A 24,941-nucleotide genomic window follows, 5' to 3' on the forward strand; every position below is an offset into this window, starting at 1 on the left:
GATCGCCTCTTGTATTTAGCATGTACGCAGAATCACACTACACAATAAAACTTTTTTTTCTTTAACAACACTCCAAGATGCTACTCTAGGGGGGTGTAAAATGAATGTGCGCAACGGAAAATAATAAACGCTAAATGAAGATTTGGCTCTGTCTGACTACACCCTGAAGCAGATCTTTGGCTCTCTTGATTCTATAAGTTACAATCTAAACATAAATGAATAAAGCATGTGACAAAATAGACCGAGAATCCCTTTTTGAAATGTTAGCAGAATCTGGACTAAATCAAAAGGCAATGAACATCATAAAAGAAACACTCACGGAGAATTGAGCACAGAATTTGAAATAGACAGAGGAGTACGACAAGTGGATGGATTGTCCCCAGTGCTCTTCAATTGTGTTCTTGTAAAAGTTGTTGGAGAATGGAGAAAAGCAGGTGCACCAACACACAGACTGGGACCAAAACGTAAGGGCATAGAATTAGACTGTTTAGCATTTGCTGACGACATGGCACTGATCGTCCAATACAAGAGCAGGCAGCATCAATAGGATTACAAATTACATTTGAAAATAAAAAATTTATGACTGACATCAAAGATGCACCTTCTGATCTCAAAATTGGTAATAATTACATTTCTCGAGTAAAAGACTTTAAATATTTAGGTGAATGGATTGCAGAAAACTGTAATGAAAAGAAACGTGTCAGATCAAGAGGCCAGAAAATGGAGACGGCGTTTCAGTTAGCAAAAACAACAAAGAGTGTCTCTCGTGGAACTGCAAGATACGACACTACACAACAGTAATTAGAACCGAAGCTGCTCTACGCATCTGAGACACTAAACCTTCAACACAGAACACTAAAAGGGGAATTAAAGTGAAAGAATGTAAAAGAATGAGGAAAATCCTAGGACCAAGAACTAAAGATGGTGTGCATTATCATAAACCCAGTACAGAAATATATAAAAATATCTCCAAAATAACAGACACAATCCGCATGAGAAGAATCCAATTCATGAGGCATTTAGAAAGAATGGACTGAAACAGGTTAATGCACAAAATCTATACATTTTTAAAGAACAATACAACAAGACCGAACTGATGCAAACAGACGGAAAAAGACCTGAGAGAATTAGGGTCTCCAAATCTACATCACAGAAATGAAATCACAAAAAACACAAACACACTGGGTTTTGAGGAAGAACAGAGAAAAACTAACCCATTCGTTGCTTATGAACGAATACTGGGCGAAAAGGAAGGGCAACAAATGTTGATTACACGTGGCCCTAAGTGATCCATCCGCGAAGAAGAAGAAGAATGAAGGCTACTAATCCTACTAAATGATAAACGTTGTTCCTGCTTATATATTTGTTGTAGATTAAGAAACCTTTAGATTACAAAGTTTACATTTCCTAAGTGAATTTACTAATCAATTGCGCAACACTGCCCCTTATTATGACTGCGAGGTCTAATACCAATGACGCGAAATGACTGACATCATCTACGTACCAAACACTAGAAGACACTACTTTCAAAGATGATCTACGGTGGCGTGGAATCTCAGTGAAAAAATTAACGTGATCATAGCTGTTTAGCTTTTATAGCCCTAATAAGCCGAAGTGATTTGCGATATCACCGTATCTACTGCGTCCGGTGCGTCGAAGTGATGGTTCTCCTACTCGTTCTCTGCCTCGTGATGACTGGGTGTTGTGTGGTGTCCTTAGGTTAGTTAGGTTTAAGTAGTTCTAAGTTCTAGGGGACTGATGACCATAAATGTTAAGTCCCATAGTGCTCAGAGCCATCTCCTACTCGTCTGCGACGATGGAAGAACTCCAGCCACAAATAAACTCTTTCAAACACTAGGACGGCAGAAGGCGGTCCTCTGACTAATACACTCCAATACTGTCTTCCCCTCTCTGTGTTTTACAGGCGAGAAACGCGAACTCCCAACCACAAGGACGGAGTTCAGATAGCGTCTCAACGTAAGTATAGGCGGAGGAAGTGCTCTCAATTACTGAACGCTACGCACTCAACGACGATTTCCAACCCGGCGGTAAGTCCAGAATCGCATAAGTTCGCAACAGTACAGTTCCTAACTGTTCTAACTATAAACTCTCCTGAGAGCAAAGACAGCAAGTCCGCCTGTACCAACAAAAGCTGATATCGGGCGATCGTCACACAAGGGCGGCCACAACGGAAGACCGCGTCTCTCCAGCGCTGGCGTCCCAAGGCTTGGCTCGCCACCATCGTAATTCCGAAAACGAATCATATTCCCGAAATCACGGAATATTCTCCCTCTCAACAGATTTATCCAGACGCTGACCACCCATCTTATAGTCTTTTGTCGTCCAGCGCGGAAAGTTTGCGAGGAAAACCTAAACTCGTACAACGGTACGCTTCTGAGTAAAAAATCCTTGGAAATAACCCAGCCTGCATGGTTCCCGAGGTGCCGCTTCTTCGTTCCTCTCACCTGCGTCCACGATTTTCAGTGTTCGGAAGTATTATCCGGTTATCCTTCCGGCCCCTACAACAATAGCGGCCGGCCGTCAGCCTATTGTGCTCGAGAGCTCAGGTGCCACGACGTCTGTCTAGCTACTTCCTGTGTTTAAGCAGGACTTAACACCTGGGCCTTCCACCCAGAGCTTGAGTTCTGCCTGCCGTTTCATCTCCACTGGCGTTCCAACCTCTACTAGTATAGGCAACCATTCATTACGCCGTTTTTTATAATAAAGACAGACCGTCACCTTTCATGTAATAAGCATTAACAATTATTTACAAGGCGTACGTGACAATGTCAGTCTCCTTTATATATTCATATATAGGGTGGTCCATTGATCGTAACTGGGCCAAATATCTCACGAAATAAGCGTCAAACGAAAAAACTGCAAAGAACGAAACTTGCCTAGCTTGAAGGGGGAAACCAGATGGCGCTGTGGTTGGCCCGCTAGATGGCGCTGTCATAGGTCAAACGGATATCAATTGCGTTTTTTAAATAGGAACCCCCATTTTTAATTACATATTCGTGTAGTACGTAAAGAAATATGAATGTTTTAGTTGGACCACTTTTTTCGCTTTGTGATGCATGGCTCACAATTTTAGACGAACAGTTGGTAACAGGTAGGTTTTTTAAATTAAAATACAGAACGTAGGTACGTTTGAACAATTTATTTCGGTTGTTCCAATGTGATACATGTACTTTTGTGAACTTATCATTTCTGAGAACGCATGCTGTTACAGCGTGATTACCACATTGATGCAATAAAAGATCAAAATTATGTCCATCAACCTCAATGCATTTGGCAATACGTGTAACGACATTCCTCTCAACAGCGAGTAGTTCGCCTTCCGTAATGTTCCCACATGCATTCACAATGAACTGACGCATATTGTCAGGCGTTGTCCGTGGATCACGATGGCAAATATCCTTCAACTTTCCCCACAGAAAGAAATCCGAGGACGTCAGACCCGGTGAACGTGGGGGCCATGGTATGGTGCTTCGACGACCAATCCACCTATCATGAAATATGCTATTCAATACCGCTTCAACCGCACGCGAGCTATGCGCCGGACATCCATCATGTTGGAAGCACATAGCCATCCTGTCATGCAGTGAAACATCTTGTAGTAACATCGGTAGAACATTACGTAGGAAATCAGCATACATTGCACCATTTAGATTACCATCGATCAAATGGGGGCCAATTATCCTTCCTCCAATAATGCCGCACCATACATTTACCCGCCAAGGTCGCTGATGTTCCACTTGTCGCAGCCATCGTGGATTTTCCGTTGCCAAATAGTGCATATTATGCCGGTTTACGTTACCGCTGTTAGTGAATGACGCTTCGTCGCTAAATAGAACACGTGCAAAAAATCTGTCATCATCCCGTAATTTCTCTTGTGCCCAATGGCAGAACTGTACACGACGTTCAAAGTCGTCGCCATGCAATTCCTGGTGGATAGTAATATGGTACGGGTGCAATCGATGTTGATGTAGCATTCTCAACACCGACGTTTTTGAGATTCCCGATTCTCGCGCAATTTGTCTGCTACTGATGTGCGGAGTAGTCGAGACAGCAGCTAAAACACCTACTTGGGCATCATCATTTGTTGCAGGTCGTGGTTGACGTTTCATATGTGGCTGAACACTTCCTGTTTCCTTAAATGACGGAACTATCTGGCAAACGGTCCAGACACTTGGACGTCGTCGTCCAGGATACCGACCAGCATCCATAGCACACGCCCGTTGGGCATTTTGATGACAATAGCCATACATCAACACAATATAGACCTTTTCTGCAATTGGCAAACGGTCTATTTTAACAAGGGTAATGTATCACGAAGCAAATACCGTCCGCACTGGCGGAATGTTACGTGATACCACGTACTTATACGTTTGTGACTATTACAGCGCCATTTATCACAAAGCGAAAAAAGTGGTGCAACTAAAACATTCATATTTCTTTACGTACTACACGAATATGTAATAAAAAATGGGGGTTGCTGTTTACAAAAAACGCAGTTGATATTCGTTTAACCTATAGCAGCGCCATCTAGTGGGCCAACAATAGCGCCATCTGGATTCTCCCTTCAAGCTAGACGAGTCTCGTTCATGCTTATTTCGTGAGATATTTGGCCCGGTCACTATCAATGGACCACCCTGTATACGATGTACAACCTATCACATGATACCTAATTGTGTTTGTAGATCTTGGCAGAGTACGTCGATGAGTTCTTTTAAGGTGCGAAATTATAGCCACCTTACAACACACATACACATATTAAACCCACAGACAAAAATTCATAATTATAATTAAATTTACAGTACTTACAAAGCCTAGAAGGCCACAGACGTTTATCCAGCTGCTGAATACATGCAACTGATTTCTTGGCTGCGATCGCGGATACCTCTGGATCGCAAGGTAAGGATCGTTTTGGGCACGCACGTATGATATGCTGAACAATTTGTCGTTCTCCACCACTGTCTTTAACCCCTACTTGTACGCTGAGTCAGCATATCTTCCACTATTTGTCCTTATTCTTCTGAGTGCAGACAAGATCATGCGGAGCTCTTCAAACCCTGGTGGCCTGGACGAGATGCAGGGCGTCTTAAGCTGTTCTGGGGTAACATCTCTCTCCCATATTTCTGTCCATCGATCTTTTATTATTACTCCGTTATCCACTAAAAATTTTCCAACCTGTAGAGGTGGATGACGGGAGAAAAGTCTTGTTTTTACTCAGTGCAGGAATTCCCTGATGCACAGGGGGATAAAAATCACCAGCTGTTTTTGTAACCTCCCCATTGAGAGCAGTTTTTCGCCACCCAAAAAAAAAAAAAAAAAAAAAAAAAAAAAAAAAAAAAAAAAAAAAAAAAAAAAAAAAAAACGGAGGAGCTATACGGCTGAAAATAGGCAACAAGATAGTTAATAGTGTCCACACAGCAGCGCATTAGTCTCCTACTGGTTACACCACTCAAAGAGCAGTTCTTATTGTTGGAGCTGATGAACCATATGTCGTACCACAAAGTTTCTGGAAGACGTTAGTTCTCGTCTATATTTTGGCGACAGTTTTCAGCAAGTGGTCGTTAGTACTGAGTATCCTGTCAAAAGTGGTCCCTAGATAACATGGCCTTCTGTAATGCCTCAGCTGTTCCCCTTCAAAACACACCTTCATTCAATGGTGGCGGTGGTGGTTAGTGTTTAACGTCCCGTCGACAACGAGGTCATTAGAGACAGCCTTCATTCAATGACAGAGTTAACATTACACTATGCATAGTGCATGAGAAGTACATAATAAGTTTTGGGTGAGATGCAGTTTGCTGGGTAGTTTGTTTCAGAGTAGTATAGCTGAAACGGAAAACGCGACAGAGAAAGATTTATTATGTATGAGTACGGTCAAGCTATTGTGGTGACGATCGGTATTTGGTATCCTAAAATACCAATACCTATGAAAACAATGAAGGAACCAAGGTGTGTAAAAGTCAGATCACCTGTCCTATCACAGCCGCCCCTGCTAAACGCAGACAGCACTGGCTTGATCGCACAATCGAATATGTATCACACACATCTTAAAGCAAGCATTCATATCGAGCTTCAGTCATCTGGAGTTGCGTGTTGTTATACTATGTCGTAGTAATAAAGATTCTGGAAGACTAAACACCGGACAAGATTTTTTTTTATTTTAGGTGGAAATATTTTTCTTAAATCTTGGATTGCATGTAGGCAAGAAAGCGATGTGCTGATTGCTGTGACAATTCGTTCTTCACAGTTGAAGTGCTCATACGAAATTATGCCGAGATCTTTTACTGATTCATTTATTTAACGTGATTATATTAGAACCTTCAGGTCCTCTCTCACATCAGACCAAGGTTTTACATTTATTTTTTTCATCATAGTTACGTTAGGAAGGACAATAATTTTAATATGACAAATGTTAATAAAATATTATTAACAGAATTAAAAATTATTTAGTGACAATTTTAATAGCAGAATGTGAGAGGTACCTAGCAACTCATGTTTCCTGGTCAGGGTTTCAAAGCAGTGAGTGATTTTAGAATTGCATGAAGGAATGCACACTAGAGACCTCCATATAAGCAGTTTTCGACATATTTTACTGTTTCTGCTCTCAGACATGAGGCTGTGTTTTGTTCTACATTTGTAAATGTTTTTAGTTCTACACATCTAACAAGTAAACCTACTCAAGGGATCCACTTCGATTTTAACTGGCTTTGAATATGTTTTTAGTGTAGAGCAAAATAAGAGACGCGTATTGTTTTATACGTGCCCATACGACCGTTAAGAGGGTGAAACACTCCCCTGAAAAAAAAAATAGAGTTTAATATTCATGATTGAATACCGTCGAAACGGTAACAGATATTTAGGAAAACTACAAATGAAAATTTTACATACTGTTTTTAATGTCTATTACAACGGTGCACCCAGATTTGTCAAAAAAAGTCATTATTTTCGAAATTCCCCCCTCTGTTTTGTTTTACATTTTGACGGTTGACTAAGAGAGAAATGTATAGCATCGTTAATACCAAATTTAGTTGTATATGATCAAGTCGTATTCCCAGATTTATTCGTCAGAAATAAGCTACAATTAATATCGCTGTACGCGTGGCCGATATGTGTCCGCATCAGTACCAATTCTCCTACCGGGCTGTTTAATAAGCCTTTCTTTATGAAATATAAAATACATTGTGTTGTATTTGTGTTTTATTTTTACTTTTGGCGTATTTTTTGTTTTCAAGCTGTAACGTTTTCAGATTTAATTATGTCATATTTAAAACTGTTTTCTTGTAAATCCGTCAGTAATGAGGAAGCACAGAATTATTCGGATGAAAAGAAAAGTGCTGAATGCACTATGATTTTGCGCACCAAGCACATCGAATAATTACGCTTACATAACATCATTGTTATATAACATATATGATGAACATCAACAAAAGCAAAACGAGGATAATGGAATGTAGTCGAATTAAATTGGGTGATGCTGAGGGAATTAGATTAGGAAATGAGGCACTTAAAGTAGTAAAGGAGTTTTGCTATTTGGGGAGCAAAATAACTGATGATGGTCGAAGTAGGGAGGATATAAAATGTAGGCTGGCAATGGCAAGGAAAGCGTTTCTGAAGAAGAGAAGTTTGTTAACATCCAGTATTGATTTAAGTGTCAGGAAGTCATTTCTGAAAGTATTCGTATGGAGTGTAGCCATGTATGGAAGTGAAACATGGACGATAAATAGTTTAGACAAGAAGAGAATAGAAGCTTTCGAAATGTGGTGCTACAGAAGAATGCTGAAGATTAGATGGGTAGATCACGTAACTAATGAGGAAGTATTGAATATAATTGGGGAGAAGAGAAGTTTGTGGCACAACTTGACCAGAAGAAGGGATCGGTTGGTAGGGCATGTTCTGAGGCATCAAGGGATCACCAATTTAGTATTGGAGGGCAGCGTGGAGGGTAAAAATCGTAGAGGGAGACCAAGAGATGAATACACTAAGCAGATTCAGAAGGATGTAGGTTGCAGTAGGTACTGGGAGATGAAAAAGCTTGCACAGGATAGAGTAGCATGGAGAGCTGCATCAAACCAGTCTCAGGACTGAAGACCACAACAACAACAACAACAACATCATTGTCTCTGATAAACGTTTCAAGAAACTTTTCCACGACCGAAAAGTATATAAGTCTGATGGCTCAATGACACAGGTTGATCAGGCAGGAATCTTTCAGATATTCACTTCTCTTCCATGTTTATCAATTGTGTTAAATATTTTTGCGTTTTGCTTAGTCCATGAATCCAACCACAAGATAGATTTTTCTTTCATATTAGGTACATAAGCTCCAATGATAATTTACGGGACGTAAAAGCGAACACAAGGATATTATTTGCTTTGTATAAATCTTCTTCAACTTTTGGTCCGAACTAGTCATCTTTTTATTTCAAAACTATGAGTAAGGAGAACATTAAGTTTCCGCTTGCATGTATAATTCCTTGTATTGGATAACTATGTGTTAACACATACAGGAGTTTTGCTAAAATTTCAACTTTTGATGTTCCTCAGACGGATAATGTTCGTCTTGTATGCATTTCCAAATTGAAACCTGACTCGCCAGAATTATACACATCGACCTCTCCAGTCAATAAAATTTACGATTTTATAGTCTACGTAAATTCATAAGCTTTTCTCCTCAATCCTTCTTTATTCGCGATGTGTTCTTGAGTGGCGAATTTATTGCTTTTCCTTGCAACAATTTGGTGTCTTACTTTAAAATTATGAATCCATTTTGAGGAAGACTTAAACAAGTAGTGATGAATTACTATCATCCCTCTCTTATAAAGTCCACCACTAGACATCAGCATCGTGTATCGGTACTGATTTGTCCAAGACAATTTAAAATGTGTCTAATGCATACTTGGAAATACCTAACAACTTTTCGTTTCTCGTCCCACCTGCAGCAATTTCTGCTTGCCATTTACATGGATCTCTCCTTGTGACCTTTCTATATCTATGTTCTACAATTTCATATTTGTTTTTTATCAGAGCGACAAAATGTAACTACTTTTTGTTTTTACATTAAAAAAGGTCAATGTCACCTTTTGCTTTTTTATCGTCTTTTACTATTTCTTCATAGTGTTCTTCAATTAGAATAGCGTCTGAAATTGCACTTTAATCTTCAAACCTTAACGTACTATGACATTCCATAAATATGTCATTACGGATAGCACCTGTAATCAATCTGTGACGCAAAAGTAATTTTTTCACTAGTGATCAAAGTTTTTACATTAGACTGTGGCTAATTAAACTTCGTACACAGTACATGCAGAATTTCTTTTGGGTTCATCGACGTTTTCCCTGTATACAAAACTATAAATATATAATAAAATGTTTGGACTTTCGAACACGTGAGCCGAGAGAAACAGCAGACTGTGAGTCCACCACTCGGCGAGCCGGTATCAGAAAGAGTGATACAAGCTACGCTTCCCGGCAAGCGTTTTTCACACCAATTATCCCCACTCCGACGCGCGTGCGCTTAGGTAAGATTGGTCGGCCAAAAGGGGGGGGGGGGACACTCTCTTCCTTCCCGTTCCTGTCATGAAATTGCATATGACTGATGTGATTGTTCCTCAAAATTAAAGTGCATTCAGCATTTTTTGACCTGAACAATTCTGCGTTTCCTCATTATTGATGTATAGATTTACAATAATATTGCATCAATAATGTACAAACAACTTCAAATTCAACATAATTACATCTGAAAAGGTTAAAAGTTGAAAACAAAAGAAGTACATCAAATGTAAAAAGAAAACACAAAAACAATACAAGATTTTTTATCTCATAAAATAATTTATGTATTTTTAATTGTATGAAATATAAAATATCTCGTGCTGTTTATGTGTTTTCTTTTCACATTTGGTGTATAATGTATTTTTAGAATATACTTATCTGGGAAAGCCTTATTGAACAACCCAACATGACAACTGGCATTCAAGAGGACACGTATCAGGCGTGCATGCAGCAATATACAGATAGTACTACCTTATTTCTGACAAATACGTCTTTTGAATACCACTTCATCATATAGGACTGGATTTGTTGTAAATGATAATGCGCATTTTGCTATAAGGGGGAGGAGATTTCCAAAAAAATACTTTTTCGACAAACTTGGGTGTACCGTTGTAACGCACTATAAAAAAACCATAGAACTTTTATTTGAATTTTTTAATACCTGCAGTGAAATTGGGATTGTGAGGCCGAAAGTGCAGGAGGTCAGGTCCATATGTAGGAGGATAAGAGTGGAGAAACTTCAGGATAAGGAAATCAGGCACAAGTACATAACAGCGATCTCAGAAAGGTACCAGTTAGTTGAATGTAGTCAATTACAGTCATTGGAAAAGGAATGGACAAGGTACAGGGACACAGTACTAGAAGTGGCTAAAGAATGTCTTGGAACAGTAGTGTGTAAAAGTAGGATGAAGCAAACAGCTTGGTGGAATGATACAGTCAAGGCAGCCTGTGAAAGGAAAAAGAAGGCGTATCAGAAATGGCTACATACTAGAACCCAGGTAGACAGAGAAAGTTATGTTGAAGAAAGAAACAAAGCCAAACAGATAATTGCAGCATCCAAGAAGAAATCGTGGGAAGACTTTGGAAACAGGTTGGAGACTATGGGTCAAGCTGCTGGAAAACCATTCTGGAGTGTAATTAGCAGTCTTCGAAAGGGAGGTAAAAAGGAAATGACAAGTATTTTGGACAGGTCAGGAAAACTCCTGGTGAATCCTGTGGATGCCTTGGGCAGATGGAGGGAATATTTTGAAGAGTTGCTCAATGTAGGTGAAAATGCGATCAGTAATGTTTCAGATTTCGAGGTAGAATGGGATAGGAATGATGATGGAAATAGGATCACATTTGAGGAAGTGGAAAAAATGGTCAATAGATTGCAGTGCAATAAAGCGGCTGGGGTGGATGAAATTAAGTCGGTACTCATCAAATACAGTGGAATGTCAGGTCTTAAATGGCTACACAGGATAATTGAAATGGCCTGGGAGTCGGGACAGGTTCCATCAGACTGGACAAAAGCAGTAATCACACCAATCTTTAAACATGGAAACAGAAAAGATTGTAACAACTACAGAGGTATCTCTTTAATCAGTGTTGTGGGTAAAATCTTCTCAGGTATTGTTGAAAGGAAAGTGCGAGTATTAGTTGAGGACCAATTGGATGAAAATCAGTGTGGGTTTAGACCTCTTAGAGGTTGTCAGGACCAGATCTTTAGCTTACGGCAAATAATGGAGAAGTGTTATGAGTGGAACAGGGAATTGTATCTATGCTTTATAGATCTAGAAAAGGCATATGACCGGGTTCCTAGGAGGAAGTTATTGTCTGTTCTACAAGATTATGGAATAGGAGGCAAACTTTTGCAAGCAATTAAAGGTCTTTACATGGATAGTCAGGCAGCAGTTAGAGTTGACGGTAAATTCAGTTCATGGTTCAGAGTAGTTTCAGGGGTAAGACAAGGCTGCAACCTGTCTCCACTCTTGTTCATATTATTTATGGATCATATGTTGAAAACAATAGACTGGCTGGGTGAGATTAAGATATGTGAACACAAAATAAGCAGTCTTGCATATGCGGACGACTTAGTGGTGATGGCAGATTCGATTGAAAGTTTGCAAAGTAATATTTCAGAGCTAGATCAGAAATGTAAGGACTATGGTATGAAGATTAGCATCTCCAAAACGAAAGTAATGTCAGTGGGAAAGAAATATAAACGGATTGAGAGCCAAATAGGAGGAACAAAGTTAGAACAGGTGGACGGTTTCAAGTACTTAGGATGCATATTCTCACAGGATGGCAACATAGTGAAGGAACTGGAAGCGAGGTGTAGCAAAGCTAATGCAGTGAGCGCTCAGCTACGATCTACTCTCTTATGCAAGAAGGAAGTCAGTACCAAGACTAAGTTATCTGTGCACCGTTCAATCTTTCGACCAACCTTGTTGTATGGGAGCGAAAGCTGGGTGGATTAAGGTTACCTTATCAACAAGGTTGAGGTTACGGATATGAAAGTAGCTAGGATGATTGCAGGTACTAGTAGATGGGAACAATGGCAGGAGGGTGTCCACAATGAGGAAATCAAAGAAAAACTGGGAATGAACTCTATAGATGTAGCAGTCAGGGCGAACAGGCTTAGATGGTGGGGTCATGTTACACGCATGGGAGAAGCAAGGTTACCCAAGAGACTCATGGATTCAGCAGTAGAGGGTAGGAGGAGTCGGGGCAGACCGAGGAGAAGGTACCTGGATTCGGTTAAGAATGATTTTGAAGTAATAGGTTTAAGATCAGAAGAGGCACCAATGTTAGCACTGAATAGGGGATCATGGAGGAACTGTATAAGGGGGGCTATGCTCCAGACTGAACGCTGAAAGGCATAATCAGTCTTAAATGATGATGATGATGATGATGATGATGAATACCTGTTACCATTTCAACTACGTTTATTTAGAAATTTTTTTCAAGAGATGTGTCACCATCTTAACGACCGCATGGGTAAGTATAAAAAATATATATGTCTCTTATTCTGCACTAAAACATACTCATTTCAAAATCGAAATGTGCAGCTTTACTGTATGGTTAAATGATGATGGTGTCCTCTTGGGTAAAATATTCCGGAGGTAAAATAGTCCCCCATTCGGATCTCCGGGCGGGGACTACTCAAGAGGACGTCGTTACCAGGAGAAAGAAAACGGGTGTTCTACGGATCGGAGCGTGGAATGTCAGATCCCTTAATCGGGCAGGTAGGATAGAAAATTTAAAAAGGGAAATGGATAGGTTAAAGTTAGATATAGTGGGAATTAGTGAAGTTCGGTGGCAGGAGGAACAAGACTTCTGGTCAAGTGACTACAGGGCTATAAACACCAAATCAAATAGGGGTAATGCAGGAGTAGGTTTAATAATGAAGAGGAAAATAGGAATGCTGGTAAGCTACTACAAACAGCATAGTGAACGCATTATTGTGGCCAAGATAGATACGAAGCCCGCCCTTACCACAGTAGTACAAGTTTGTATGCCAACTAGCTCTGCAGATGACGAAGAAATTGAAGAAATGTATGATGAAATAAAAGAAATTATTCAGATAGTGAAGGGAAACGAAAATTTAATAGTCATGGGTGACTGGAATTCGTCAGTAGGAAAAGGGAGAGAAGGAAACGTAGTGGGTGAATATGGATTGGGGGTAAGAAATGAAAGAGGAAGCCGCCTGGTAGAATTTTGCGCAGAGCGCAACTTAATCATAGCTAACACATGGTTCAAGAATCATAAAAGAAGACTGTATACATGGAAGAAGTCTGGAGATACTGACAGGTTTCAGATTATATAATGGTAAGACAGAGATTTAGGAACCAGGTTTTAAATTGTAAGACATTTCCACGGGCAGATGCGGACTCTGACCACAATCTATTGGTTATGAACTGTAGATTAAAACTGAAGAACCTGCAAAAAAGTGGGAATTTAAGGAGATGGGCCCGGGATAAACTGAAAGAACCAGAGGTTGTACAGAGTTTCAGGGAGAGCATAAGGGAACAATTGACAAGAATGGGGGAAAGAAATACAGTAGAAGAAGAATGGGTACCTTTGAGGGATGAAGTAGTGAAGGCAGCAGAGGATCAAGTAGGAAAAAAGACGAGGGCTGGTAGAAATCCTTGGGTAGCAGAAGAGATATTGAATTTAATTGATGAAAGGAGAAAATACAAAAATGCAGTAAATGAAGCAGGCAAAAAGGAATACAAACGTCTCAAAAATGAGATCGACAGGAAGTGCAAAATGGCTAAGCAGGGATGGCTAGAGGACAAATGTAAGGATGTAGAGGCTTATCTCACTAGGGGTCAGATAGATACTGCCTACAGGAAAATTAAAGAGACCTTTGGAGAAAAGAGAACCACTTGTATGAATATCAAGAGCTCAGTTCTAAGCAAAGAAGGGAAAGCAGAAAGGTGGAAGGAGTATATAGAGGGTCTGTACAAGGGCGATGTACTTGAGGACAATATTTTGGAAATGGAAGAGGATGTAGATGAAGATGAAATGGGAGATATGACACTGCGTGAAGGGTTCGACAGAGCACTGAAAGACCTGAGTCGAAACAAGGCCCCGGGAGTAGACAACATTCCATTAGAACTACTGACAGCCTTGCGAGAGCCAGTCCTGACAAAACTCTACCATCTGGTGAGCAAGATGTATGAGACAGGCGAAATACCCTCAGACTTCAAGAAGAATATAATAATTCCAATCCCAAAGAAAGAAGTTCCTAGATAACAGAACGCAGTATGTCATTCTCAATGGAGAGAAGTCTTCCGAAGTAAGAGTGATTTCAGGTGTGCCACAGGGGAGTGTCATAGGACCGTTGCTATTCACAATATACATAAATGACCTGGTGAATGACATCGGAAGTTCACTGAGGCTTTTTGCAGATGATGCTGTGGTGTATCGAGAGGTTGTAACAATGGAAAATTGTACTGAAATGCAGGAGGATCTGCAGCGAATTGACGCATGGTGCAGGGAATGGCAATTGAATCTCAATGTAGACAAGTGTAATGTGCTCCGAATACATAGAAAGATAGATCCCTTATCATTTAGCTACAAAATAGCAGGTCAGCAACTGGAAGCAGTTAATTCCATAAATTATCTGAGAGTACGCATTAGGAGTGATTTAAAATGGAATGATCATATAAAGTTGATCGCCGGTAAAGCAGATGCCAGACTGAGATTCATTGGAAGAATCGTAAGGAAATGCAGTCCGAAAACAAAGGAAGTAGGTTACAGTACGCTTGTTCGCCCACTGCTTGAATACTGCTCAGCAGTGTGGGATCCGTACCAGATAGGGTTGATAGAAGAGATAGAGAAGATCCAACGGAGAGCAGCGCGCTTCGTTACAGGATCATTTAGTAACCGTGAAAGCGTTACGGAGATGATAGAAAAACTCCAGTGGAAGACTCTGCAGGAGAGACGCTCAGTATCTCGGTACGGGCGTTTGTTGAAGTTTCGAGAACATACCTTCACCGAAGAGTCAAGCAGTATATTGCTCCCTCCTACGGATATCCCGCGAAGAGACGTTGAGGATAAAATCAGAGAGATTAGAGCCCACACAGAAGCATACCGACAATCCTTCTTTCCACGAACAATACGAGACTGGAATAGAACGGAGAACCGATAGAGGTGTTCAGGGTACCCTCCGCCACACACCGTCAGGTGGCTTGCGGAGTATGGATGTAGTTGTAGATGTAGAAAGCAGGTGTTGACAGATGTGAAAATTACCGAACTATCAGTTTAGTAAGTCACGGCTGCAAAATACTAACGCGAATTCTTTACAGACGAATGGAAAAACTAATAGAAGCCGACCTCGGGGAAGATCAGTTTGGATTCCGTAGAAATATCGGAACACGAGAGGCAATACTGACCCTACGACTTATCTTAGAAGTTAGATTAAGGAAAGGCAAACCTACGTTTCTAGCATTTGTAGACTTAGAGAAAGCTTTTGACAATGTTGACTGGAATACTCTCTTTCAAATTTTAAAGGTGGCAGGGGTAAAATACAGGGAGGGAAAAGCTACTTACAATTTGTACAGAAACCAGATGGCAGTTATAAGAGTCGAGGGACATCAAAGGAAAGCAGCGCTTGGGAAGGGAGTGAGACAGGGTTGTAGCCTCTCCCCGATGTTATTCAATCTGTATATTGAGCAAGCAGTGAAGGAAACAAAAGAAAAATTCGGAGTATGTATTAAAATCCATGGAAAAGAAATAAAAACCCTGAGGTTCGCCGATGACATTGTAATTCTGTCAGAGACAGCAAAGGACTTGGAAGAGCAGTTGAACGGTATGGATAGTGTCTTGAAAGGAGAATAAAGATGAACATGAACAAAAGCAAAACGAGGATAATGGAATGTAGTCGAATTAAGTCAGGTGATGCTGAGGGAATTAGATTAGGAGTTGAGACACTTAAAGTAGTAGTTTTGCTATTTGGGGAGCAAAATAACTGATGATGGTCGAAGTAGAGAGGATATAAAATGTAGACTGGCAATGGCAAGGAAAGCATTTCTGAAGAAGAGAAATTTGTTAACATCGAGTATAGATTTAAGTGTCAGGAAGTCGTTTCTGAAAGTATTTGTATGGAGTGTAGCCATGCATGGAAGTCAAACATGGACGATAAATATTTTGGACAAGAAGAGAATAGAATCTTTCGAAATGTGGTGCTACAGAAGAATGCTGAAGATAGATGGGTAGATCACATAACTAATGAGGTAGTGTTGAATAGGATTGGGGAGAAGAGACGTTTGTGGCACAACTTGACTAGAAGAAGGGATCGGTTGGTAGGACATGTTCTGAGGCATCAAGGGATCACCAGTTTAGTATTGGAGGGCAGTGTGGAGGGTAAAAATCGTAGAGGGAGACCAAGAGACGAATACACTAAGCAGATTCAGAAGGATGTAGGTTGCAGTAGGCACTGGGAGATGAAGTAGCTTGCACAGGATAGAGTAGCATGGAGAGCTGCATCAAACCAGTCTCACGACTGAAGACCACAACAACAGCAACCACCCTTGGTTAGGCTTACTTGTAAGTGCTGTAGAATACAAACATCAAAAAAAGTTTTGCATCACCTCGGTTCCGAGAGTTCCGGAACCTGTACAGAAAATTGGAATAGAGATCAACATAAACATCTTTTCCGCCCTTTTTATTGCTCATGAAAACCACGCATTGTTTGTTGTACCACCATACAGCGAGACCTTCAGAGGTGGTGGTCCAGATTTCTGTACGCACTGGTACCTCTAATACCCAGTAGCACGTCGTCTTGCATTGATGCATGCCTGTATTCGTCGTGGCATGCTATCCACAAGTTCATCAAGGCACTGTTGGTCAATATTATCCCACTCCTCAACGGCGATTCGACGTAGCTCCCTCAGAATGGTTGGTGGGTCACGTCATCCATAAATAGCCCTTTTCAATCTATCCCAGGCATGTTCGATTGTGTTCATGTCAGAAGACTATGCTGGCCACTCTAGTCGAGCGATGTTGTTATTCTGAAGGTAGTCATTCACAAGATGTCCACTATGAAGGCGCGAATTGTCGTCCATGATGACGAATGCCTCGTCAGTATGCTGCCGATGGTTGCGGTATCAGTCGGAGGATGGCATTCACGTATCGTACTGCCTTTACGGCGCCTTCCATGACCACCAGCGGCGTACGTCGGCCCCACATAATGCCACCCCAAAACAGCAGGGAACCTCCACCTTGCTGCACTCGCCGTACAGTGTGTCTAAGGCGTTCAGCCTGACCGGGTTGCCTCCAAATACGGCTCGGACGATTGTCTGGTTGAAAGCATATGCAACACTCATCGGTGAAGAGGACGTATGCCTATGATGAGCGGTCCATTCGGCTTGTTGTTGGGCCCATCTGTACCGCGCTGCATGGTGTCGTGGTTGCAAAGATGGACCTCGCCATGGGGGTCGGGAGTGAAGTTGCGGATCATGCCGCATACTGCGCATAGTTTGAGTTGTAACACGACGTCCTGTGGCTGCACGAAAAGCATTATTCAACGTAATGGGGTTGCTGTCAGGGTTCCTCCGTGCCATAATCCGTAGGTAGCGATCATCCACTGCAGTAGTAGCCCTTCGGCGGCCTGAGTGAGACATGTGACCGACAGTTCCTGTCTCTCCTCCATGTCCAAACAACATCGCTTGGTAATTCTTCAAGCCTTTCCGGCGAGGCATTGTCATGATGATTAATCGGGTTTCTGCTGGTTATTCGCGTCTTTCCTGCACGATATTTCAACTGCGTGACTCGCAGTCTTTTTCAGGTGCTGTCTGATACTGATTCCAGTGTGGAACGAGTCCCGTATTTATGCCTACGTTGTGCTAGGCGTTCTCTCTGCGGTCCGCGCCGGGTCTGGCGCCGACCAATAGCAATGGCTGTGGCGTTTTCTTCTAGCCCCGGCTGTTCCGAACGCTGTGCGCGTACTTTGTGGTTATTATCCGTTGTCAATATAGCTGAATTAAGTTCTGAATGGCGTCCAGGCTGTGCTAGACGTTTTACCTTCCGACTGTCGTCATTTGAGTCCTTCTGTGAATTACGACCTTCTGTCACCGTGCTGTGTCGTGTTAGGCGTTACGACCGAAGTTCTTGCCCCCAGGAGCGACTGCTGTGTTATTTTGAGGCCGACTGTGTTCAAATTGTCTCTCGAGACTCGGAAGAACGGCCTCAGATTGTTTGTTGTCTGAGGTGCCATTTCACGTACGTCTGGGCTGCTATCTCTAATTCCATCTTTATACTTGTGTCGCTTGGGTTCTGGATGTTGCCTACGTTGCGTCTTCAGAAGATCGAGTGCTGGGTTCCAAACCGAGTTCAGCTGGAAACCGGTGTCCCGGTTTATGAGTTTCTCCGCAATCTTAATGGCAATAGATTCTTTGATGACGCTGTCCCAGTATATCCATGTTTGCGTTAAAATCTTGGCATCATTATTCTTCATAGAATGATTATGTTCTAAACAATGCTCGGCAATCGCTGACTTGGTCACCTGTCTCAGCCTGGTGTGCCTTTGGTGCCCTTTGCACCTGATGTCAACGGTCCTGGTCGTCTGGCTGATGTATGCCGTACAACATTCACATGGTACGTTGTAAACGCCCGGCTTCTGTAGAAGCAGGCCATCCTTCATATGGTTCAAATGGCTCTGAGCACTATGGGCAACATCTTAGGTCATCAGTATTCTAGAACAGAACTACTTAAACCTAACTAACCCAAGGACATCACACACATCCGTGCCCGAGGCAGGATTCGAAACTGCGACCGTAGCGGTCGTGTGGTTCCACACTGAAGCGCCTAGAACCGCTCGGCGACTCCGGCCGGCGTCATCCTTCATACTCACTGGCAGAGCCTTAATCTTGGTGGTTGGATGGAACACGCTTTTAATGTAATGTTTGCGGAGAATTCTGCTGATTTTGGCAGATATCGGCCCAACATATGGCAAATGTGCAACCTTTTGCGTTTCTTCTTGTATCTCTTCAGGAACCTCTGGTGGGGAAACAGGGCGTAGCGCCTTTTAAATATCTCGAGAAGAGTACCCAGATTCTACACTGTATTTGCGGCCGAGATAGCCCCTGCTCTAATTATAATCTATTGTAGATCGATCGAACAAAACCGTGCCCAGTAGTTGGAAAAAGTACGGGTCGCACCCATTTGCAATAAGGGTAGTAGCAGTGATCCACAAAACTTCTGTCCAGTATGCTTGAGATCGATTTGTTTTAGAATACTACAACGTATTCTGCGCTCAAACACAATGAGATATTTCTAACACAATGCCTCCCCCATGCCAACCAGTACCGATTCCGAAAACAACAATCGTGGGAAACCTAACCACATTTCTCACATGGCGAAGTGTAGAAGCAGCGTTTCTCGATTTCCGAAAAGTATTTGACTCAGTACCATACCTACGTTTTTTATCAACAGTACGGTCGTGTGGGCTATCAAGCGACATTTGTGACTACGTGAGGATTTTTTGGTAGGGAGGATGCAGCAAGTTATCTTGGATGGAGAGTCATCGACAGATGTAGAAGTAACTTCGTTGTGCCCCAGTGGAGTATTTTGTGACCCTTGCTGTTCATGTTGTATATTAATGACACTGTGGACAATATTGATAGTACCCTCAAACTTTTCGCAGATGCTGCAGTTATCTGTAATAAAGTAGTGTCTGAAACAAGTTGCATAAATATTCATCCAGATCTTGATAAGATTTCGAAATGCTGCAAAGACTGACAACTTGCTTTAAATATTCATAAATTTACCGTTGTACATTTCAGAAGACGAAAAAAGTGCTATCCCATGACTATAATATCAATAAGTCACAGTTGGAATAGGCAAACTCATACAAATATGTGGATGTAACACTTTGTACCGATATGAAATGGAATGATGACATAGACTCAGTCATGGGAAAGCAGCTGATAGACTTCGGTTTATTTGCAGAATACTGGGAAACTGCAATCAGTCTACAAAGGAGATTGCTTACAAATCGCCGACAGCTGTGACCGAGCGGTTCTAGGCGCTTCAGACCGGAACCGCGCTGCTGCTACGGTCGCAGGTTCGAATCCTGCCTCGGGCATGGATGTATGTGATGTCCTTAGGTTAGTTAGGTTTAAGTAGTTCTAAGTCTAGGGGACTGATGACCTCCCTCCCTCCCATAGTGCTTAGAGCCATTTGCACCATTTTGAGCTTACAAATCACTCGTGCAACCCATACTGCTCAAGTGTGTCGTACCTGTACCAAATGGACTAATACAGAGAAAGGCAGCACGAATGGTCACAGACTTGCAGTGTTACAGAAAAGCTGAGAAAGTAGCACTGGCAGACTCTTCAAGACAGGCGTAAACTCTTCCGCAAGAATTTACTTACAGTATTTTAACAACTTGTCTAAATGTTGACTGTAAGAAATGTTCAAATGTGTGTCAATTCGTAAGGGATCAAACTGCCGAGGTCATCGGCCCCTAGACTTACTCACTAATTAAACTAACTCACACCAACTTAAGCTAAGAACAACACACACACCCATGCCCTAGGGAGGACTCGAACCTCCGACGCGACGGGCCGCGCAATCGGTGACTGGGCGCCCTAAACCGCGCGGCCACTCCGCGCGGCTGACTGTAAGAATGTACTACAACGCCCTACGTAAGGCGCCCATAGGGATCATGAGGACAAGATTAGATTAACTACAGCACGCATGGGGCTATTTAAACAAGTCATTCTTCCCGCGCTCCATACGTAAATGGAAAATGGAATGGGAAAAAACCCGCCGGCCGCGGTGGCCGAGCGGTTCTAGGCGCTTCAGTCTGGAACCGCGCGACTGCTACGATTGCAGGTTCGAATCCTGCCTGAGGCATGGATGTGTGTGATGTCCTTAGGTTAGTTAGGTTTAAGTAGTTCTAGGGGACTTGATGACCTCAGATGTCCCATAGTGCTCAGAGCCATTTGAACATTTTTTTTTGTTTTTTTTTTTTGGAAAAAACCCTAACATCTAGTGCAATAGGACGTACCTTCTGCTATGCACTTCACAGTGGTTTGCAGAGTATAGATGTAGATACAAAATGCTTTTACAGGTGCACAAAAATGATTTTTCTCAGACAGAAAGTTCTGCGAGGGAGAAATTTAGATAGACAGCACCAGCTAAGAGCTCTGTCTCTTGGGAAAGAAGGATGGTAGTTACAATGGGATAACGAGTGCGTACAGGAGCAAAGGCAGACACTTCTATTGTTGTAACAAACATGTCGTTTGTCTTTTGACTCTGGAGCTCTTATTGAGTTCTCTTATATATATATATGCTACTAAAAAGGCACCCGAGAAAGGAGTTGTTTTCGATAGCATACTTGGATACCTTCAAGGAGTACAGGGCATTATTTCACGAAAATGTTCACTGATCAACTTTCGGTGTAATATGAGGATGACTGTGGCTGCTTAGGATTACGTTAAAAAGCCAGACTTCATGAGCACTGTCGTACTGAACAGTGATCGTCATCCATATCTGACAGGGCAGCAGCAATGTTCTTACGGCTCGCACTTGTATTTAATTTAATGTCATCAGCATACAACTAGGCTTATTTTTGAGTATACAATGTCTTCCAACAGTTATTACCATCCTCTTGATTAGTGGCATGTCAATGACCCTACTCAATTAGTTTATTGCTAATACTTGCACAACTGATTGTAAATTAAAAGGTAGCGTTGAGCGTAACCCTTACTAAACCTCAATTTCACAGTCCCGTTTTCTGTTAGCATCTGTTGTACTGTATCTCGTTGATGTTGTCTGTTACTACATTTGTTGATCCTCATAATCCTTCGTCCTTTCTTCGGGGCGTTTTCCAGACCATATTCTCTGTTGAGAATTAAAGTTTCGCTTGCGGACAGAGATTCAGGTTTGATCACGGTGTTGTAGTGTCCAACTCTTGTAAACATGAACAAGGACTTCTTGTAGATGTGATCTCCCGTAAGCTGTCTTGCGTTAATGCAATCGCTCTCTCTCTGTTTCCTTTTCTCTTCCTGTAGTTCTACGATTTCATCGAAATACTGATCCTCTTCGTTTGCCCATACTTCGTGTTTCATTTCTGAAAGTTAACAGTTTATTGAAAAACAAATTCGTTTTTTAAGAGAGATTTGTGGGCAAGCTTTTTCCATACATTCTTTGAGGACTTCTGTAGTTTGATTGCTGTGAATTCAGCCCGCTAGTAACGCTAAATCGTCTGCGAAAGCTATAATGACTTTATGTAGGATAAGATTGAGCCAGCCATAGTGGCCGAGCGGTTCTAGGAGCTTCAGTCCGGAACCGCGAGACTGCTACGGTCGCAGGTTCGAATCCTGCCTCGGGGATGGATGGGTGTGATGTCCTTAGGTTAGGCCGGTATTACACTATCAAATTTCTTTGTCAAAGATTTGATCAAAGATGTGATCCAATATTCCGTCCAATATATTTGACAAAGATCTTTGACGTAGCGCTAGAAGGGGTATTACACTGTCATCAAATTTTTCGTCAAAGTTCAAGATGGCTGACAACAACTTGTTATTAACCGTAGCAGTTGCACGTACGGCAATTGCATTGTGTGCACATGATGAAAAGAAGTGGGGGAAAAAAAGGAACCTTACATACGAGGTTGACAGTCAAACTCCTGGGATTACAACTAGATAATAAATTCAGTTGGGATGAGCACACCACAGAACTGCAGAAACGCCTTAACAAATCTGTATTTGCAATTCGAGTGTTAGCAGACATAGGCAACATAAAAATGAAAAAGCTTGCATCTTTGCCTACTTTCATTCCATAATGTCATATGGTATAATATTTTGGGGTAAATCTTCAAGTCAAACAAAAGTTTTCAGAGTCCAAAAGCGTGTAATACGTATTATTTGTGGAGTAAATTCACGGACGCCCTGCAGAAACCTCTTCAAAGAACTGGGTATACTAACTACTGCCTCTCAGTATATTTACTTCTTAATGAAATTTGTCGTAAATAATATATCTCTTTTTCCAACAAACAACTCAGTTCATACATACAATACCAGGAACAAAAATGATCTGCACAAGGACTTAAAAGCACTTACTTTAGTTCAAAAAGGGTCCACTACTCAGGAATACTCATCTTCAATAATTTGCCAGGAAACATAAAAAATTTAGTTAGAAATAAAGATCAGTTTAAAAGGAGCCTGAAAGACTTACTACTGGCCAACTCCTTCTACTCCAATGGCGAAATTTTTAATAGAAACAAATGATGTATTGTATTTATTCATACTATTAGTATTGTTATTTCAGCTTTAAAAAAATCGACATGTTCCACATCCACGAGGATCTCCTCAGCACGGATGTATGGAACGAAAAACTAATCTAATCTGGGTGAAGCCGTGGGTTTTACGACGACACGATAAAAGCATTCAACAAAACTTGTTACGTGAGCTTACAGTGGAAGACGTCAAGTCGTGCATCAATTACTTAAGAATGGATGAGCATACATTTCTGTATGTGCCCAATGAAGTGTATCCTCATATCCCAAAGCACAATATTCACTTAAGAACTGCTACATCTTCAGAAGACAGGCTCACTGTAACACTCCGATTCCTTGCTACAGGAGAGGGTTATGTTATGTTATGTCATGTTAGGTTAGGTTAGGTCAGGTCAGGTCAGGTCAGGTCTCCAATCTTCTTAATCTATTTTTGTATTCAGGGTGCCTCACGTTGTAAAGCGCCTCATCAGCTTCATACATCTCTATTAATTTTGTAGTTGTCGGCACACACCAATTGTATTTACCGGCAATGGTTATAAAAACACTACAGACGACAGAACGCTGCAGCGATTCTAGTGCTCCATGTGGTAACATGTCACATTGCAGTGAACAGAAGACAAGCGGTTTCTTTGATCAAATATACAACGAGGCCCTAGATTTGATCAAATATTGGACGACATTTCACAAAGTCCCTATTACACTATCAAATATCTTTGACAAAGATATTGGACAAAGATATTGGACAAAGAAATTTGATAGTGTAATACCGGCCTTAGTTAGGTTTAAGTAGTTTTAAGGTCTAGGGGACTGATGACCTCAGATGTCAAGTCCCATAGTGCTGAAAGCCATTTGAACCATTTCTCGTCCGATGATGTCCCGTTATGCGCTCGACTGGAGACAGATCTGCTGTTCGAAAAAGGCAAGGCAACATGTCGATACTCTGTTAGCACGTTGGGATATAACAATGGTTTGTGGGTCAGCGTTAACCTGTTGGAAAACACCCCGTGCAATGCTGAATGGCAGCACAATAAGTCGAATCAGTAGACTGAGGTACAAATTTGCATTCAGGGTGCTTGGGATAAGCACGAGAATGCTCTAGCTGTCACACGAAATCGCAGCACAGACAATAACTCTCGATGTAGGTCCAGTGTGTCAAGTAGGCAGACAGGTAGGTTGCAGGTCCTTAGCTGCGCTGCTCCTAATCAATATGGGGCCAACACCGCCACCAACGCAGAACAACCTTTCACTAGAAACCACAACAGACCTCCACCCTGCCCTCCAACAAGCTCTCGCTTGGCATCATTGAAGTCGCAAATGGCGTTGGTTTGGTGTCAATGGAATGCAAGCTACAGGGCATCTGACTCGGTGCTGCCCTTCAAGTAACCGTTTTGTAACAGTTCGTTGTGTCACTGTGGTGCCAACTGCCGTTGCAGATACAGCAAAATGTGCCAGAGCAAGACGTAACACGATGGTCTTCCCTCTCGGTAGTGCCACGTGGCCGTCCGTAGCCCGGTCTTCTTGCGACCGTACATTCCCGTGACTCTGGCAATCATGGCCAGTGGCTGCATTCCTGTCAAGTCTTTCTGAAATATCGCAGAAGGAACATCCAGGTTGTAGCTGTATTACACGACCTCACCGAATCTCA

The sequence above is a fragment of the Schistocerca americana genome, chromosome 5 (assembly GCF_021461395.2).
Source record: "Schistocerca americana isolate TAMUIC-IGC-003095 chromosome 5, iqSchAmer2.1, whole genome shotgun sequence".
NCBI classification, from domain to species: Eukaryota; Metazoa; Arthropoda; class Insecta; order Orthoptera; family Acrididae; genus Schistocerca; species Schistocerca americana.